We start from the raw sequence: 20,786 nt of genomic DNA, 5'->3' as shown, positions 1-20,786 counted from the left end.
TAACATCAAATTGATCCGAAATACAGTGTAGACTATGTTAATGTTGTAAATGTGTCACTAGGGTGTGACTAGGGTGGGCATTCTAGTTTCTTTATTTCTATGTTTTCTATTTCTTTGTTTTTAGCTGAGTGTGGTTCCCAATCAGAGGCAGCTGTCTATCATTGTCTCTGATTGGGAATCATACGTAGGCAGCCTTTTTCCCACCTGTGTTTTGTATGTAGTTATTTTCTGTTTAGCGGTTTTGTTGCCTTGACAGAACTGTGCGCTTTCGTTTTTTCTACTTTGTTATTTCGTTGAGGTGTTCTGTTTATTAAAAATCATGAACACCTTGGTCTCCTTCTTCAACCCATGAGAGCCGTAACAAAATGACTATTGTAGCTTGAAAGGCAGATTTTTTATGGAATGTCTACATAGGTGTATCAGTAACCATCACTCCTGTGTTCCAATGGCACATCAGAATTTGTGGGTTCGATTACAGGCTCAAAATGGCCAGAAACAAAGAACTTTCTTCTGAATCTCGTCAGTCTTATTCTTGTTCTGAGAAATGAAGGCTATTCCATGCGAGAAATTGCCAAGACCAGAATTGAAAGAGGAGTGGGAGGCCCCAGTGCACAACTGAGCAAGAGGACAAGTACATTAGTGTCTAGTTTGAGAAACAGACGCCTCACAAGTCCTCAACTGGCAGTTTCATGAAATTGTACCCACAAAACACCAGTCTCAACATCAACAGTGAAGAAGCGACTCCGGGATGCTGGCCTTCTAGGCAGAGTTGCAAAGAAAAAGCCATATCTCAGACAGGCCAATAAAAAGAACACAGACACTGGACAGAGGAACTCTGCCTACAAGGCCAGCATCTCGCAGTCGCCGCTTCACTCTTGATGTTGAGTAATACAACTTTTTTTTTTAAAGATAGGGGTCAAAATTATTGGCAGCTTGTTTTCATAATTCCAGCACCCTCCCCTTCGAGGATAATGGCACTGAGCCTTTTTCTAAAATATTTTATGAAATTGTAGAACACATTGTGAGGGACCTTAGACCATTCCTCCATATAGAATCTTTCCAGATCCCTGATATCCTTCGCCCTGCACTTATGGACTGCCATCTTCAATTCAAACCATAGGTTTTCAATGGGGTTCACATCTGGAAATGTAGATGGCCATTGCAAAAGGTTGATTTTGTGCTCAATTAATTATTTCTTTGTGGGTTTTGATGTGTGCTTAGGGTTATTGTCTTGCTGAAGATCCACTTGCGGCCAAGTTTCAGCCTCCTGGAAAAGGCCACCAGGTTTTTGACAAAAATGTCCTCGTACTTGGCAGAGATGACAATGCCATTGACCCTAAGAAGGCCCCAGGACCAGTGGAAAATAAAACAGCCCCATAACCTCAAAGATCCAACACTATATTTTACAGAGGTTATTTTCTGCATATGCATCATTGTCCACGAATCAGAACTGGTGAGTGTGGCCAAAGTGCTATATTTTTGTGTGATCTGACCATAGCACCGGTTCCAATCTAAGTGCCAATGCCATTTAGCAAACTCCAGGCATTTACATTTGTAGGTTTCTCTCAATAAAGGCTTGTTTCTGGCAACCCTTCAAAAGCCTATTGGCATGGAGGTGGTATCTAATTGTAGATTGAGTCTTGTTGACCCACAGATGCAACCAAGTTTTCAAATTCTCCAACTTTGGCCCTTGGATTTTTCTTTGCCTCCCGAAACATCTTCCTCACCTTGCGTGGGGACAAGATACACTTGCATCCAATACCAGGCAAGTTTACCACTGTTTCAGTAGTTTAAACGTCTTAATTGTTGCCCTAATAGTGGTATGTTTTTTAGCTATTTTTTTGTACACACATTTTATTTGCCTGATTTATGAAGGTCAACAACCATTTGTCTCTTTTTTCATTTGTGAATTATTTTCCCGTGGTGATGGATGACAAAGATATTTTTCATACTTATTCAATACATTTTAAACCCCAGTGAAACCGGAACCCATGGAAGGTCCCAATACAGTTCCTATAGCTGTGATGAATTTACAAAAAGTGGAATGTTAAATGCAGATTACATTTTTTTTGTCAATAATTTTGACACCAATCTTTTTGAGAGAAAATAAAATTACTTAAATATTACATAAAACAAAATCTCTTTCTCTGAGCAATTGTATTAGTATAAAGAAATACAATATTTTTGAGCATACAATATAGCTCAGTATTTGTATTTATTTTATACAGTAGTTTTAGCTCATATTTATCAAGTGTGCCAATACTTGGTCACTGTATATGTCAACTGAGAAAGTTGCAGTTGGAGTGTAAGAAAGAGGATCCATGTGAACTGAGATTAAACCCATACACGATTTATGAAATCAGATTATGCATAGGGCTGTGTCGGGGATGTCTTACCACCACACCAACACAAGTTATAACCGCAGTCATATTCCATATTCCACCGTTTAGTCATGGTAACTAGGCTTTTCCATGCTCTGATGCTGCTGATAGTCATTAGTAGCCTACCAAACTTGCTAACTGCCTGGTACTCAGCACGCTATTGTCCCTCTAATCACTCTGACATGAAATCAAAAATCGAATCAAACACTCATGAAAGCCCATGAGTTTATGTTGTGCAACATTTCTATAGGCTATTGCGTGAGAAAAGTTGATGGCCTCGATTAAAAAGATAAGGATCCCATCAGCTTTCTATAGGCTAGGCCTACTATATTTATTGCTCAACGTTCCTAATATTAAGCATATTGCTTCTCTTTACAACAGGAGAATTGGGTCCTTTGTTCGTACCCACCAGGGCAATTTAACTAATCCCAGACGCCGCCAGCAGAGAAGAAATATTCCGAGTCGTCTTCTAGTCCGACTCAGGACACGGGCACACCATCCACCGCTCCGAGTATATTACTCTCTAATGTTCATTCTCTGGACAATAAAGTAGATGAGCTCAGGGCGAGGATCTCCTTCCAGAGAGACACCAGGGACTGTAACATACTCTGTTTCACGGAATCATGGCTCTCTCCAGATATTCTCTCCCATCCATACAGCCAGCTGGGTTCTCAGTACATAATGCAAACAGGAATAAAGAACTCTCCGGGAAGAACAAAGGCAGTGGTGTATGTTTCATGATTAACTACTCATGGTGTGATTGTGTAGTACAGAAACTCAAGTCCTTTTGTTCACCCGACCTAGAATACCTCACAATCAAATCCAGCCCCAACGACGGCCCTCAAGGAACTACACTGAACTTTGTGCAAATTGGAAACCACATATTCTGAGATCACATTTCATGTGGCTGGGGATTTGAACAAAAACTTTGAGGAAAAACGCTACCGAAGTTCTATCAACACATTGACTGTAGTACTCGCGCTGGAAAAACACTCAACCGTTGCTATTCCCCCTTCTGGGATGCCTACAAGGTCCTCCACGCCCTCCCTTTGGCAAATCAGATCACGATCTACATTTTTTCTCCTCCCTTCCTAGACAGAAATTCAAACAGGAAGTACCCGTGATAAGGTGCATTCAACACTGGTCTGACCAATCAGAATCTATGCTTCAATATTGTTTTGATTATGTGGACTGGGATATGTTCCGCGTAGCCTCTGAGAATAACACTGGCATATACACGGACACGGTGACTGAGTTCATCAGGAAGTGTATAGGGGATGTTTTTCCTGTTGTGACTATTAAAACTAATTAAAACAAACCAAAAACCATGGATAGATGACAGCATTCCCTCCGTAAGGCAATCAAACAGGCAAAACATCAGTACAGACATAAAGTGGAGTTGCAATTCAAGGGCTCAGACACGAGACATATGTGGCATGGTCTAAAGACAATCACGGATTGCAAACGGAAAACCAGCCATGTCACGGACATCGACGTCTTGCTCCCGGACCAGCTGAAATCCTTCTTCCCCCTGCTTTGAGGATAACACAGAGCCACCAACACGGCCCGCTCCCAATGACTGTAGGCTCTCGTTCTCCATAGCCAACGTGAGTAATACATTTAAGCGTGTTAACCCTCGCAAGGCTGCCGGCCCAGATGGTGTCCCTAGCCGTGTCCTCAGAGCATGCACAGTCCAGCTGGCTGGAGTGTTTATGGACATATTCAATCTCTCCCTATCCCAGTCTGCTGTCCCCAAGCAAGCTTCAAGATGTCCACCATAGTTCCTGTACCCAAGAAAGAAAAGGTTACTGAACTAAATGACTAACGTCCCATAGCACTCACTTCTGTCATTATGAAGTGCTTTGAGAGGCTAGTTAAGGATCATATCACCCTTACATGACACCCTAGACCCACTTCAATTTGCATACCGCCCCAATAGATCCACAGATTATGCACTTTCCATCGCTATACACACTGCCCTATCCCATCTAGACAAGAGGAATACTTATGTAAGAATGCTGTTCATTGACTATAGCTTAGCCTTCAACACCATAGTACCCTCCAAGCTCATTAACTCTGGGCCCTGAGTCGGAACCCTGCCCTGTGCAACTGGGTCCTGGACTTCCTGATGGGCCGCCCACAGGTGGTGAAGGTAGGAAACAACACCTCCACTTCACTGATCCTCAACACAGGGGCTCCACATGGGTGAGTGCTCAGCCCCCTCCTGTACTCCCATGACTGTGTGGCCACACATGCCTCTAACTCAATCATCAAGTTTGCAGATGACACAACAGTAGTATGCCTAATTACCAACAATGACGAGACAGCCTTCAAGGAGGAGGTGAGGGCCCTGGTGGAGTGGTCCCAGGAAAATAACTTCTCCCTCAATATTAACAAAAGGAAGGGTATGGAAGGAGCTGATCGTGGCCTTCAGGAAACAGCAGAGGGAGCACGCCTCTATCCACATCGAAGGGAACGCGGTCAAGAAGGTGGAAAGCTTCAAGAACATCGCTGCCGGCCAAACACTCCCCTAACCCGGACAACGCTGGGCCGATTGTGCCCCGCCCCATGGGTCTCCCAGTTGCGAGCAGCTGTGACTGGACTCAAACCTGAAACTCTAGTGGCACAGCTAGTACTGCAATGCCTTAGACCCCTGCGCCACTCGTGAGGCCCTTATATACTGTATTCTATTCTACTGTATTTTACTCAATTCCACTCCGACATTGCTAGTCCAAATATTTGTATATTTCTTCATTCCATTCTATTACTTTTAGATTTGTGTGTATTGTTGTGAATTGTTAGATGCTAATGGATTGTTGGAGCTAGGAACACAAGCCTTTTGCCACACCTGCAATAACATCTGCTAAATATGTGTATGAGACCAATAACATATTTTATTTGAGCTTACATTATTTTTTTCCCCTTGCCCATTTTGAGACAGGTGCATGATAATGGTCCATTCTAAATCTAAACAAATTTCACACATATGACTTGTTTCAGGAAACTAGGCATATGTCACGCTTCACTACTACACTGGAGAGCCATTTAAACATTTTTTTTTTTATTTTATCAAAATGCGTTTTTTTTGTCAGAAATGCCTTCTTAAAGGTGAACTTTCATGTGCCTTAATAATATGTGTATGCCACCTGTAAATACGAATACAATTCTTACATTACGAGCCTAGTTGGTTTAGCCACAGAAAAAGCGTGCAACCTTCCTGCTAGCCATGATTGGCTGAGATAATGAGTGGGCTGGACATGGCGAGAAATGTGTTCGGATTGGTCTACCATGTAGCGTGCTTCTGTCTATAACATGAGCTGGTCAGTACAGTGGCAAGAAAAAGTATGTGAACCCTTTGGAATTACCTGGATTTCTGCATAAATCTTACACAACATTTGATCTGATCTTCGTCTGTCACAAACATAGACATATACAGTGTGCTTAAACTAATAACAGACAATGTTGTATTTTTCTTGTCTATATTGAATACATCATTTAAAAATTCACAGTGTAGGTTGGAAAAAGTATGTGAACCCCTAGGCTAATGACTTCTCCAAAAGCTTATTGGAGTCAGCAGTCAGCGAACCTGGAGTCCAATCAATGAGACGAGATTGGAGATTTTGGTTAGAGCTGCCATGCCCCACAAAAAACTCTCAAAAAAATTGAGTTTGCTATTCACAAGAAGCATTGCCTGATGTGAACCATGCCTGGAACAAAATAGATCTCAGAAGACCTAAGATTAAGAATTGTTGCCTTACATAAAGCTGGAAAGGGTTACAAAAGTATCTCTAAAAGTCAGTCCATGGTAAGACAAATTGTCTATAAATGGAGAAATTTCAGCACTGTTGCTACTCTCCCTAGGAGTGGCCGTCCTGCAAAGATGACTGCAAGAGCACAGCGCAGAATGCTCAATGAAGTTAAGAAGAATCCTAGAGTGCCAGCTAAAGATTTACAGAAATCTCTGTTGACAAGTCTACAATAAGTAAAACACTAAACAAGAATGATGTTCATGGGAGGACACCATGGGAGGACACCATAGAAGAAGCCACTGCTGTCCAAAAAAAACATTGCTGAAGCTTGCAAAAGAACACCTGGATGTTCCACACCAATACTGGCAACATATTCTGTGGACAGATGAAACTAAAGTTGTGTTGTTTTCTGTGTGGAAAACATCAAAACCTCATCCCAACTGTAAACTATGGTGGAGGGAGAATCATGGTTTGGGGCTGATTTGCTGCCTCAGTGCCTGGACAGCTTGCTATCATTGAATTCCCAAGTTTATCAATACATTTTGCAGGAGAATTTAAGGCTATCTGTCCACCAGTAGAAGCTCAATAGAAGTTAGGTGATGCAACAGGACAACAACCCAAAAGACAGAAGTAAATCAACAACAGAATGGCTTGAACATAAGAAAATACGCCTTGGAGTGGCCCAGTCAGTCCTGACCTCAACACGATTGAGATGCTGTGGCATGACCTCGAGAGAGATTCACACCAGACATCCCAAGAATATTGTGAAACTGAAACAGTTTTGTAAAGAGGAATGGTCCAACAACAGACCATTGTGCAGGTCTGATGTGCAACTACAGAAAACATTTGGTTGAGATTCTTGCTGCCAAAGGAGAGTCAACCTGTTATTAAATCCAAGGGTTCACATACTTTTTCCAAAGTGCAAGCTGTGACTGTTTACATGGTGTGTTCAATAAGGACATGTACAATGTATCATTGTTTGTGTGTTATTAGTTTAAGCAGCCTGTGTTTGTCTATTGTTGTGACTTAGATGAAGATCAGATAAAATATAATGACCAATTTATGCAAAAATACATGTAATTCTAAAGGGTTCACATACTTTTTCTTCCCACTGTTTGTGTAGGTAATCCTTTCTAACACGGCTAAACAAAAGACTCTATGCAAGTAACCATTTCAATAGAATTTTCATGATATCACTGCGACATCTGTCGATAGACGTAACTGGTAAATTTGCTCTCGCTATCTACTCCGATTTTCAAAGCACTCACGTCTGAGTGTACCAGAGAGCAGAATAACTGACAAATGTACAAACGTCAACACCCGTTGAAAATGGCCGGTGTCAGTAAACGTTGGCAAAAATTTTGAATTCAAGTTTTGCCAGCAGCACAGTTGCGGTTACCAACGCTCTGGATAAGATAAAAAATGCCTAAAGAGCTCTGCTAGGGCGAGTAAAATGGTCAGAGTGAGCAGTTCTCTCATTTGTGTCTGGAAGTACACTACCGGTCAAAAGTTTTAGAACACCTACTCATTCAAGGGTTTTTCTTTATTTTTTAAAAACTTTTTTCTACATTGTAGAATAATAGTGAAGACATCAAACTATGAAATAACACATATGCAATCATGTAGTAACCAAAAAAGTGTTAAACAAATCAAAATATATTTCATATTTGACGTTCAAATAGCCACCCTTTGCCTTGATGTCAGCTCTGCATAAATAACTAAATGAACGATAGAGGGGGGACCTGTTTCATTGATAACCGCGCAACACAGATTAGCCGAATGTGCACACTCTCTCAAATCACTTGGAGAAAATATCCTGTTTTATTCAACTATGTTCAATTGTATTGTTCATAATATAAAATATGGCCACGGAATTCTAAGCAAATCTTGTCTGCTAAATTAACTAGTGTAGTCTACTAGTGTAGATCAGGGCCTAAAATAAGGACAACTGAGGGTGCTATTCTGTTCTTCTGAAATATACAACATTTTATTCATATCATATATGAAAATGTATGCATTCACTACTGTAAGTTGCTCTGGATAAGAGCGTGTGCTAAAAATTTAACTAAAATAAAATAAAATTAGACCTGTCAAATAAATTGATTTATTGTTATGGTGTCGGCTATATTAAATGGATTTATTAGACTTTTAAAATGTAGATGTTCCAAAGGTCTGCATCTGTGGCTTGTAGGCTATGGAAACAAGGAGATGCTAAATGTGTTTGTGACCCGTTTCAATACACTAGGGCGTATGTCGAACGTCACTACTTCACAGGAGAGGCATTTCAAGACAACAATCAAGACATTGGACACAATAAATGTGATACATGTGATTCTCATAAACAGTTTACATTCTCAATGTTTCGTTTCATAATAAGACCTGGCTTTAGATTTGGTGACAGCCAACTATCCTCACAAGTACTAAAAGTATTTATAGAGCCAAGTGTGTCATCCACCATAATAGTTCCAAAACATCGATTTTATTGACAATTATAGTCAGAATTTCAAAAGTATTCTACAAATCCATCCAACCTCAGCCACCTCAACAGTGGTGTTTATAAGTAAAAACCGAATGTGTCACTGTGGCTTCGCTGCTCTCATTTGGATCATTACTCTCTGTCTTCATCACCTTCATTTGTCTTTGCGTCTGTCTGTGCTAGCCGAAACCATTGTCTCTGGTGGCAGTTTGTGTTAGCGAGGGCTCTCCTCATTAGTAACCTTAGTAGCGGATAGGAGAGTCCTGGCTTTATGGGATCTAATTACCTTTCCTCTTCCCCTCAGTCTCCACGCTGACAGCTTTGAGCTCCCCTTTAGCCCTTTAACACAATCAGGTCTTCCAGTCTTGGATGACTTCCCCTGGATAAGGAGTCAGCCAATCTGTCTAAATTAATCTACCGGTTCAAGGTTGCAAGAGGTCCCCTGATGATGGAACTAGGAAGTATTATTTGGTGCTAGGTGCCTTGTGTTTTTCTAAATAAAAGAATAAATTGTATGCTGAACAGTTGAGGAAAAACAAAGAGACGATATCCCCATGATAATTGTCCAATAAAGCAAGTCGGAGGAGACATTCAGCAAATCAGAGCGGTGAGTTATTTATTATATGACAAACAAATGACTGAGGAAAAGGCCAAAAAGCTCAAAAGTCACTACTCCCTCTTCAAGATAATTAGCTTTGAATTGAACAGGACAAATTCACCCACATACTGTATTATATAATATTACAAGTACAGTTAGTATCATACGTAGGGAAAGGGGCTGTCTAGTCAGCTGCAAAAGTGAATGCATTCAACCAAAATGTGTCTTTCACATTTAACCCAATCCCTCTGAATCAGAGAGGAGCTGGGGGCTGCTTTAGTCGACATCCACGTCATCAGTGCCCAAGGAGCAGTTGTTGTTGGGGGTTAACTATCTTGCTCAAGGGTATATTTTTCCACCTTGCCGGCTCGGCGATTTGAACCAGTGACCTTTTGGTTAATGGCCCAACGCTCTTTAACTGCTAGGCTACCTAGCCTTGAATTTTTTTCTTCACATTTTGTTGATTTTTTTTGTCATTGATCTACACAAAATACTCCATAATGTCAAAGTGAAAAGAAGATTCCACAAGTGTTTACTAATTTCATAACTACTGCTCCTAAATTAGTTCAGGAGTAACATTTTGCATAACAAATCAAGTTACATGGACTCACTCTGTGTGAAATAATATGAGTCAACATGATTTTTGAATGACTACCCCTTCCTCTGTCCCCCATACATTCAACATCTGTTAGGTCCCTCATTCAAATATTGCATTTCAAGCACAGACTCAAATGCAATGACCTCGTTTATTTTGCAAGCCTCATAAAGAAGGGCAGTGATTGGTAGATCGGTAATAATAACAAATCAGACATTGAATATCTATTTAAGCATGGCCAAGTTAACAATATGCTGTGGGTGATGTATTAAACCACCCAGACACATCAAAGATATAGTTGTCCTTTGGAATTGAGATGCAGGACAGGAAGGAAACTGCTCAGTGTATGTCGCCATGAGGCCTTGTTGAGGATGGATCAACCACATTGTAGTGACTCCACAATAATGACCTAACTGAAAAGACATGCATCAAGTAATACTGCAAAAAAACACAGCAAAATTACAATTAAATCCTTTTTGATCCAACTTCGTGACACAATAAAATGTGAAGAAATCCAAGGCGGTTGAATACATACCACTCTATATAGTTTTGCTTAACTATTTCAACCAAGCTGATTCAAACAAGCTGTCGGTCTGGCCTGGCACAGGACATAAAGATCTTTTTGGTCTCCACATTACCTATAATGTGTGCAATACTGTGTGTTTACACACATACTCTCTTTTCCTTTCAAATCAAAACTGGTAATTGCTGAGTAATTCCTAACATATTCTTAAACATATTTGTGCGGATTTGCTTTATTGATCAATGAGTTAGAATTGTTATCAACTAATTAAAGTAAAAGCTCATTTAATCTCGGCAACTTAACCAAAATCTTGCAAAAAATACCAGTTTCTCAATTAGGTTCTGCGGGGAGAGGTATGAGATATGAAACTAGGGCTACTGGTGGTACCGGAGTGTATCCTCTTTAGTAGCTCCACACGCTTTTCTCTGCAAGTCTAATGAGCCAAGTGTCCCCTCCCCTTCCAATATTCAAAATATGCCAGGTAAAATTTGTGTAATGACAGAAAGGCTGATTTTGTCGCATTACGCCAACGCCAACTGAGGAAAACACCCTACACACTATGATTTCATAATGACATATCCCTAAAAAGTTACCATTTGGAGAAAACTCTAATTTACCAGATTTTATCTGGGTGGTTATACTTTAATTTTCTAGATTTGTTATTTATTTAAATGTATTTGGATGCATATTCCCATTCTAAATCAACTAATATGGCATCTTAATGACTTTAAATAATTTTTTACCATTATGATAACATTGTGTCACCAGCATGAGTAGTAACGCCAATGACAGTAAGTAACAGCAATGATACATGTTTGGTAAATGAGGATTTTCTGAAATGGAGGCCACAGATGCTCAAATCTAAGGTCATTAACCCTTTAAAAACTATTTGCTAAAGTGATATGATTAATAATTTAGCTGGCAATGTAATTTCCCTTTAAATTGAATAACACCCAAGTGACACTTAGGATTTAAACACCAAATTATCAATGGAATCCTCAAATGTATGTCATGATTAGCTAATCATTTTCTTTAAGGGTCCAATGCAGCCTTTTAAAAAATAATTTCTGGGTAACAATTAAATACCTTACTTTAATTGTTTTCAATTAGCAAACAGCCATTTCTCAAGCAAGACTTTTGCTAGGACTGTCTGAGTGTGGAGAAGAAAACGGAAAACTAGCTGTTATTGGCAGAGAGGTTTTGAACTCGCTTTCTTATTGTGTTACGGTGGGTGAATGAGGACCCAAAAGCGAATCAACTTAAACAGAGCTTCTTTAATTACCAAACATAGGTAGGCTCAGATGGACCGGCGGATTCCAACAGGACAGGACAAGGTTACAGCAAACATGACGACAGTCTGGTTCAGGCATGAATGACACAAACAAACAAGAATCCGACAAGGACAGGAGCAGAAACAGAGAGAGATATAGGGACCTAATCAGAGGGAAAAAAGGGAACAGGTGGGGAACGGGGTGAATGGGTAGTTAGAGGAGACAAGGGACAGCTGGGGGAAAGCGGGGGAGAAAAGGTAACCTAACACGACCAGCAGAGGGAGACAGGGTGAAGGGAAAGGACAGAGACAAGACAACATGACAGTACATGACAGTACCCCCCCACTCACCGAGCGCCTCCTGGCGCACTCGAGGAGGAAACCTGGCGGCAACGGAGGAAATCATCAATCAGCGCACGGTCCAGCAGGTCCCGAGAGGGAACCCAACTCCTCTCCTCAGGACCGTACCCCTCCCAGTCAACTAGGTACTGATGACCACGGCCCCGAGGACGCATGTCCAAGATTTTACGGACCCTGTAGATAGGTGCGCCCTCGACAAGGATGGGGGGGGGGGGGGGGAAGACGAGCGGGGGCGCGAAGAACGGGCTTAACACAGGAGACATGGAAGACCGGGTGGACGCGACGAAGATATCGCGGAAGAAGAAGTCGCACTGCGACAGGATTAATGACCTGAGAGATACGGAATGGACCAATGAACCGCGGGGTCAACTTGCGAGAAGTCGTCTTAAGGGGAAGGTTCTGAGTGGAGAGCCAAACTCTCTGACCGCGACAATATCTAGGGCTCTTAGTTCTACGCTTATTAGCAGCTCTCACAGTCTGCGCCCTATAACGGCAAAGTGCAGACCTGACCCTCTTCCAGGTGCGCTCGCAACGTTGGACAAAAGCCTGAGCGGAGGGGACGCTGGACTCGGCGAACTGAGATGAGAACAACGGAGGCTGGTACCCGAGGCTACTCTGAAAAGGAGATAGCCCGGTCGCAGACGAAGGAAGCGAGTTGTGGGCGTATTCTGCCCAGGGGAGCTGTTCTGACCAAGACGCAGGGTTGCGAAAAGAAAGACTGCGTAAGATGCGACCAATAGTCTGATTGGCCCGTTCTGCTTGACCGTTAGACTGGGGGTGAAAGCCGGAAGAGAGACTGACGGAAGCCCCAATCAAACGGCAAAACTCCCTCCAAAATTGAGACGTGAATTGCGGACCTCTGTCCGAAACGACGTCTGACGGAAGGCCATGAATTCTGAAAACATTCTCGATGATGATTTGTGCCGTCTCTTTAGCAGAAGGAAGCTTAGCAAGGGGAATGAAATGAGCCGCCTTAGAGAACCTATCGACAACCGTAAGAATAACAGTCCTCCCCGCTGACGAAGGCAGTCCGGTGACAAAATCTAAGGCGATGTGAGACCACGGTCGAGAGGGAATAGGAAGCGGCCTGAGACGGCCGGCAGGAGGAGAGTTACCGGACTTAGTCTGCGCGCAGACCGAACAAGCAGCCACGAAACGACGCGTGTCATGCTCCCGGGTGGGCCACCAGAAACGCTGGCGAATGGAAGCAAGCGTACCCCGAACGCCAGGGTGGCCGGCTAACTTGGCAGAGTGAGCCCACTGAAGAACGGCCAGACGAGTAGGAACGGGAACGAAAAGAAGGTTCCTAGGACAAGCGCGCGGCGACGGAGTTTGAGTGAGTGCTTGCTTTACCTGCCTCTCAATTCCCCAGACAGTCAACCCGACAACACGCCCCTCAGGGAGAATCCCCTCGGGGTCAGTGGAGGCTACTGAAGAACTGAAGAGACGAGACAAAGCATCAGGCTTGGTGTTCTTAGAGCCCGGACGATAAGAAATCACGAACTCGAAACGAGCGAAAAACAGCGCCCAACGCGCCTGACGCGCATTAAGTCGTTTGGCAGAACGGATGTACTCAAGGTTCCTATGGTCAGTCCAAACGACAAAAGGAACGGTCGCCCCCTCCAACCACTGTCGCCATTCGCCTAGGGCTAACCGGATGGCGAGCAGTTCGCGGTTACCCACATCATAGTTACGTTCCGACGGCGACAGGCGATGAGAAAAATACGCGCATGGGTGGACCTTGTCGTCAGAGAGGGAGCGCTGAGAAAGGATGGCTCCCACTCCCACCTCTGACGCGTCAACCTCGACAACGAACTGTCTAGAGACGTCAGGTGTAACAAGGATAGGAGCGGATGTAAAACGATTCTTGAGGAGATCAAAAGCTCCCTGGGCGGAAACGGACCACTTAAAGCACGTCTTGACAGAAGTAAGGGCTGTGAGAGGAGCTGCCACCTGACCGAAATTACGGATGAAACGACGATAGAAGTTCGCGAAGCCGAGAAAGCGCTGCAGCTCGACGCGTGACTTAGGGACGGGCCAATCAATGACAGCTTGGACCTTAGCGGGATCCATCTTAATGCCTTCAGCGGAAATAACAGAACCGAGAAATGTGACGGAGGAGGCATGAAAAGTGCACTTCTCAGCCTTCACAAAAAGACAATTCTCTAAAAGGCGCTGGAGGACACGTCGAACGTGCTGAACATGAATCTGGAGTGACGGTGAAAAAATCAGGATATCGTCAAGGTAAACGAAAACAAAGATGTTCAGCATGTCTCTCAGGACATCATTGACTAATGCCTGAAAGACAGCTGGAGCGTTAGCGAGGCCGAAAGGAAGAACCCGGTATTCAAAGTGCCCTAACGGAGTGTTAAACGCCGTCTTCCACTCGTCCCCCTCCCTGATGCGCACGAGATGGTAAGCGTTACGAAGGTCCAACTTAGTGAAAAACCTGGCTCCCTGCAGGATCTCGAAGGCTGAAGACATAAGAGGAAGCGGATAACGATTCTTCACTGTTATGTCATTCAGCCCTCGATAATCTATGCAGGGGCGCAGAGACCCGTCCTTCTTCTTGACAAAAAAAACCCCCGCTCCGGCGGGAGAGGAGGAGGGGACTATGGTACCGGCGTCAAGAGCTACAGACAAATAATCTTCGAGAGCCTTACGTTCGGGAGCCGACAGAGAGTATAGTCTACCCCGGGGGGGGGTGGTTCCCGGAAGGAGATCAATACTACAATCATACGACCGGTGTGGAGGAAGAGAGGTGGCCCTGGACCGACTGAACACCGTGCGCAGATCGTGATATTCCTCCGGCACCCCTGTCAAATCACCAGGCTCCTCCTGTGAAGAAGAGACAGAGGAAACAGGAGGGATAGCAGACATTAAACATTTCACATGACAAGAGACGTTCCAGGAGAGGATAGAATTACTAGACCAATTAATGGAAGGATTATGACAAACTAGCCAGGGATGGCCCAAAACAACAGGTGTAAAAGGTGAACGAAAAATTAAAAAAGAAATGGTTTCACTATGATTACCAGAAACAGTGAGGGTTAAAGGTAGCGTCTCACGCTGAATCCTGGGGAGAGGACTACCATCCAGGGCGAACAAGGCCGTGGGCTCCTTTAACTGTCTGAGAGGAATGTCATGTTCCCGAGCCCAGGTCTCGTCCATAAAACAGCCCTCCGCCCCAGAGTCTATTAAGGCACTGCAGGAAGCTGACGAACCGGTCCAGCGTAGATGGACCGACAAGGTAGTGCAGGATCTTGAAGGAGAGACAGGAGTAGTAGCGCTCACCAGTAGCCCTCCGCTTACTGACGAGCTCTGGCCTTTTACTGGACATGAAGTGACAAAATGACCAGCGGAACCGCAATAGAGACAGAGGCGGTTGGTGATTCTCCGTTCCCTCTCCTCAGTCGAGATGCGGATACCTCCCAGCTGCATGGACTCAGCACCCGAGCCGGCAGAGGAAGATGGTAGTGATGCGGAGAGGGAGGCGACGGAGAGCGCGAGCTCCTTTCCACGAGCTCGGTGACGAAGATCAACCCGTCGCTCAATGCGAATAGCGAGTTCAATCAAGGAATCCACGCTGGAAGGAACCTCCCGGGAGAGAATCTCATCCTTTACCTCTGCGCGGAAACCCTCCAGAAGACGAGCGAGCAAGGCCGGCTCGTTCCAGCCACTGGAGACAGCAAGAGTGCGAAACTCAATAGAGTAGTCTGTTATGGATCGATTGCCTTGACATAGGGAAGACAGGGCCCTGGAAGCCTCCTCCCCAAAAACAGATCGATCAAAAACCCGTATCATCTCCTCCTTAAAGTCTTGATACTGGTTAGTACACTCAGCCCTTGCCTCCCAGATTGCCGTGCCCCACTCACGAGCCCGTCCAATAAGGAGAGATATGACGTAGGCGACACGAGCAGTGCTCCTGGAGTAAGTGTTGGGCTGGAGAGAAAACACAATATCACACTGGGTGAGGAACGAGCGGCATTCAGTGGGCTCCCCAGAGTAACACGGCGGGTTATTGATTCTGGGCTCCGGAGATTCGAAAGCCCTGGAAGTGGCCGGTGGATCGAGGCGGAGATGGTGAACCTGTTCTGTGAGGTTGGAGACTTGGGTGGCCAGGGTCTCAACGGCATGTCGAGCAGCAGACAATTCCTGCTTGTGTCTGCCTAGCATCGCTCCCTGGATCTCGACGGCTGAGTGGAGAGGATCCGAAGTCGCTGGGTCCATTCTTGGTCGGATTCTTCTGTTACGGTGGGTGAATGAGGACCCAAAAGCGAATCAACTTAAACAGAGCTTCTTTAAAGCTGGACCGGCGGATTCCAACAGGACAGGACAAGGTTACAGCAAACATGACGACAGTCTGGTTCAGGCATGAATGACACAAACAAACAAGAATCCGACAAGGACAGGAGCAGAAACAGAGAGAGATATAGGGACCTAATCAGAGGGAAAAAAGGGAACAGGTGGGGAACGGGGTGAATGGGTAGTTAGAGGAGACAAGGGACAGCTGGGGGAAAGCGGGGGAGAAAAGGTAACCTAACACGACCAGCAGAGGGAGACAGGGTGAAGGGAAAGGACAGAGACAAGACAACATGACAGTACATGACATATTGGTCACCAGGCAGGCCAAAACTCCATCCCACCAAAACAGGCTCAAATTTCAGCCGGTCTTTTCAAGCACCTCTTACACTAAAAGAGCCTTATTATCATGTTCACAATTTCACAGTATTATTCGAAACTCATAGTGTGGAAATACACTGAGTGTACCAAACATTAAGCATTAAGAACACCCTCCTAATATAGAGATTTTAGATTTGTGTCTATTGTCTGTATTGTTGTGAAATTGTTAGATGTTACTGCACTGTTGGAGCTAGAAACAAGCATTTTGCTACACCCGCAATAACATCTGCTAAACCAATAAAATGTGATTTGATTTGAGTTGCACCCCCCTCCCTCTTTAGCTCTCAGAGCATCCTCAATTCGTCAGGGCATGGAGTCTACAAGGTGTTGAAAGCGTTCCACAGGGATGTTGACACTAATGCTTCCCACAGTTGTATCAAGTTGTCTGGATGTCCTTTGAGTGGTGGACCATTCTCAATACACACGGGAAACTGTTCAACATGAAAAACCCAGCAGCATTGAAGTTCTTGACAAACTGGTGTGCCTGAAACCTGCTACCATACCTCGTTCAAAGGCACTTAAATATTTTGTCTTGCCCATTCACCCTTAAAAATAGCTTAATCCTTCTTTAACCTGTTGCATTCACTTCATCTAAACTAATTGAAGTGGATTTAACAAGTGAAATCAATAAGAGATCATAACTTTCACCTGGTCAATCTACAGTATGTCATGAAAAGAGCAGGTGTTTTTAATGTTTTGTACAATCAGTGAATATATAAAACATAGGAAAAATCTAGTTTTGGACCGCACTGGGTCTTTAATATAGATCCATCCCCCAATAACAGTTTGGCAATGGAGGGAATGCTCAAGGTCCTTGCATATCTTTGCAATTACTATTTTTCAAGGCGATAACACCAATGAATAAAACTTAGGAACACACATTATACTAGTCAAATACAGGTATTTTAGCCTTGTATGTTTTTATTGATCTATATCAGTGGTTCCCAAACTTTTTATAGTCCCGTACCCCTTAAAACATTCAACCTCCAGCTGCGTACCCCCTCTAGCACCAGGGTCAGCGCACTCTCAAATGTTGTCACACACACTATACAATAAATTTATTAAACATAAGAATGAGAGAGTTTTTGTCATAACCCAGCTCGTGAGAAGTGACAAAGAGCTCTTGTAGGACCAGGGCACAAAAAATTATTTAATAATAATCAATCATTTTGCTCTTTATTTAGCCATCTTACATATAAAACTTTATTTGTTTATCGAAAATTGTGAATAACTCACCAAAGGTTAATGAGTGCTTGAAAGGATCCACATAACTCTGCAATGTTGGGTTGTATTGGAGAGAGTCTCAATCTTAAATAATTTTCTACACACAGTCTGTGCCTGTATTTAGTTTTCATGCTTGTGAGGGCAGAGAATCCAATCTCACATAGGTACGTGGTTGCAAAAGGCATCACTGTCTTCACAGCGAGATTTGCCAAGGGTAGGATACTCTGAGCGCAGCCCAATCCAGAAATCTGTCAGTGGCTTCTGATTTAAATTAAATTTTCAGAGAACCGCTTGTTGCAATTTCAATGAGGCTCTCTTGTTCAGATATCGGTAAGTGGACTGGAGGCAGGGCATGAAAGGGATAACGAATCCAGTTGTTTGTGTCGTCCGTTTCAGGAAAGTACCTGCGTAGTTGCGAACCCAACTCACTCAGGTGCTTCGACTATATCACATTTGACATTGTCCGTAAGCTTGAGTTCATTTGCACACAAAAAAATCATATAATGATGGAAAGACCTGTGTGTTGTCCTTGTTAATGCAGACAGAGAAGAGCTCCAACTTCTTAATCATAGCCTCAATTTTGTCCCGCACATTGAACATAGTTGCGGAGAGTCTCTGTAATCAAGATTCAGATCATTCAGACGAGAAACTCGTCATCATGCAAGTGGTAAGACAAGTGAAAATTATGGTCAGTAAAGGAAACTAAGCTCGTCTCTCAATTAAAAAAAACGTGTCAATGCTTTGCTACTTGATAACCAGCACAACGTATTTTGTAAAAGCGTTACATGGATGGTGTCCATATCATTGCATAAGTGCAGAAAATACACAAGATGAAGGCATTGTCTGTATCGTTTTTTGGGGCCTTTTCCCCCAGCATTGTCCCAGCCATATCCGCGGCAGCAGGAAGAATTAAGTCCTCCACAATAGCATGGGGCTTGCCTGTCCTAGCCACTCGGTAGCTCACCATATAAGATGCTTCTAGCCCCTTCATATTAATGGTATCTGTTGCTTTTATACATGTCTTACTACTCAAAAGTCCTCTTAATTCTCGCTCAAAAAACTCCTGTGGCTTAGTTTTCAAATTGGCATGTTTTGTTTCTAAATGTCTGCGCAAGAGTGAAGGTTTCATCAAGTTGTGAGATAGTATTTTTGCACATACAACACACTGTGACTGAGGAAAGGCACTACTCCCAATATAAGTGAACCTAAATCAATGTAGTTCTCATCAGAACTGCGCCTCTTCGATGGTCCAACGTCCCTGTCTGTTGTTCGGTGCTTTCCCGGGTAAGGGGGCAGTAGCTCTTCGGCTGCATCAGATTCACAACTGTCAGTGTCCATGCTAGCTGGGCTAACAACAAATGTAGAATTACTGATGCTGGCATTGGATGTGCTTGTGGAGGCAGAACAACTTGTGTCGTCAACAGGTGCAGATGTAGTACTGCTGGTAGTAGCAGTACTACCAGTAGAGCTCGTATGTGTCTCTATGGACACGGGCCTTACTTTTTTTTTAACCTTTTATCAATTTTCGAGCAAACTGAATGAGCAGTAGCTACGTTTGGCTACATTCGGACCGTTAGAGGAATTCCCACGAGAGAGTAACGGTTAATGTGATAGGATGTTAATTATTTGACTAGGCTACCTGTATTTTACATTGTGTTATTTTGCTGAACACTAGATGGTTCAATTTTATTTTTGGCAGTGAAACGAGGCTACTCAGGCGAGAAAAAATGTGAATCACAGTTTTATTTGGCGTACCCCCGATGGAATTGAGCATACCCGTACCCCAGTCTGGGAATACCTGACTTATACAATACAGTGGAGGCTGCTGGGGGGAGGATGGCTCATGATAATGACTGGAACGGCGCAAATGGAATGGCATCAAAGACATGGAAACCATGTGTTTGATGTATTTGATATCATTCAGTGGCAGTCAGTGCTGTTTAAGATGTGGGAGGACAATAATGGCCTTATTTCTATTACAGCATATTGGATGATTGTCATTCATATTTCACTCACCCAGTTCAATGTAACAGTGATAGGTTTACTACCACTTTCCCTACACCCATCACGAGATTGCTACAACATAGAGATTGCTACAACATAGGTGCACACAGATCGAGAGGAAAATACCGCCTTGCACACTCTTGCCTGCATCTAGCTGATATAGGGGGTAATCATTAAACCTACAGTTGAAAATGAGTTTCCACTGGACAAATTGTTCCGTTTCCTTTCGTTTAAGAAATGTTTTTTCAACAGAATCGGAGGAATGAATACACCCCTGATCACGCGTAAACACAGTTCACTTTCATAGCAGCTACGCTCTATTCCTTCTCGCATCTATGCGCTCTCTGCCTCTCACCTTTTTCCTTCGCTTGTGGACTTCAATCCACAACAAATCAGCTGTCTGTGACCAGTCAAAAAAACCTTTCCAAGCCAAACCATATCATAACCGCTACACAGCCCACATAGTTGTCACCATATTAGCTAAAGTAACGTCATAGTCAACAAAGCTAATAAAACAAACATGTTAGTAAACTGCTACAATCATGCAGTAATGTTAGTGTACAGTCAGTAAACAGTTTAGCACTTACACTGGCAGGCCCGGTGGCAATAAATGTGTAAGACCAAAAGCGTACCTTTACTTGGAAGAGTTCCAGTGTTGTGTTGGATAGTCATAGCCAGCTAGTTTAGCATCCCTCTGTTTGAGCTAGGTGTTTGAGTAGGCTGAACTAGCTAGCTGCATTTGCTAGCTAAGTAAGTGAAAGTGAAAACAATTACACTCGCTTCTCCTTCATTTCAGAAGAAATTAATTTGTTAAAAACTATTCAACTATTGTTTTTCTCTTTGAGTCAACTACTCAGCATATTTTATGCACTGCAGTTCTAGCTAGCTGTAGCTTATACTTTCACTACTAGCTTCACTCTGAC

This window comes from Oncorhynchus mykiss, chromosome 17 (assembly GCF_057628025.1).
Source record: "Oncorhynchus mykiss isolate SJ-2025 chromosome 17, ASM5762802v1, whole genome shotgun sequence".
NCBI classification, from domain to species: Eukaryota; Metazoa; Chordata; class Actinopteri; order Salmoniformes; family Salmonidae; genus Oncorhynchus; species Oncorhynchus mykiss.
This window is presented reverse-complemented; position numbering follows the sequence as displayed.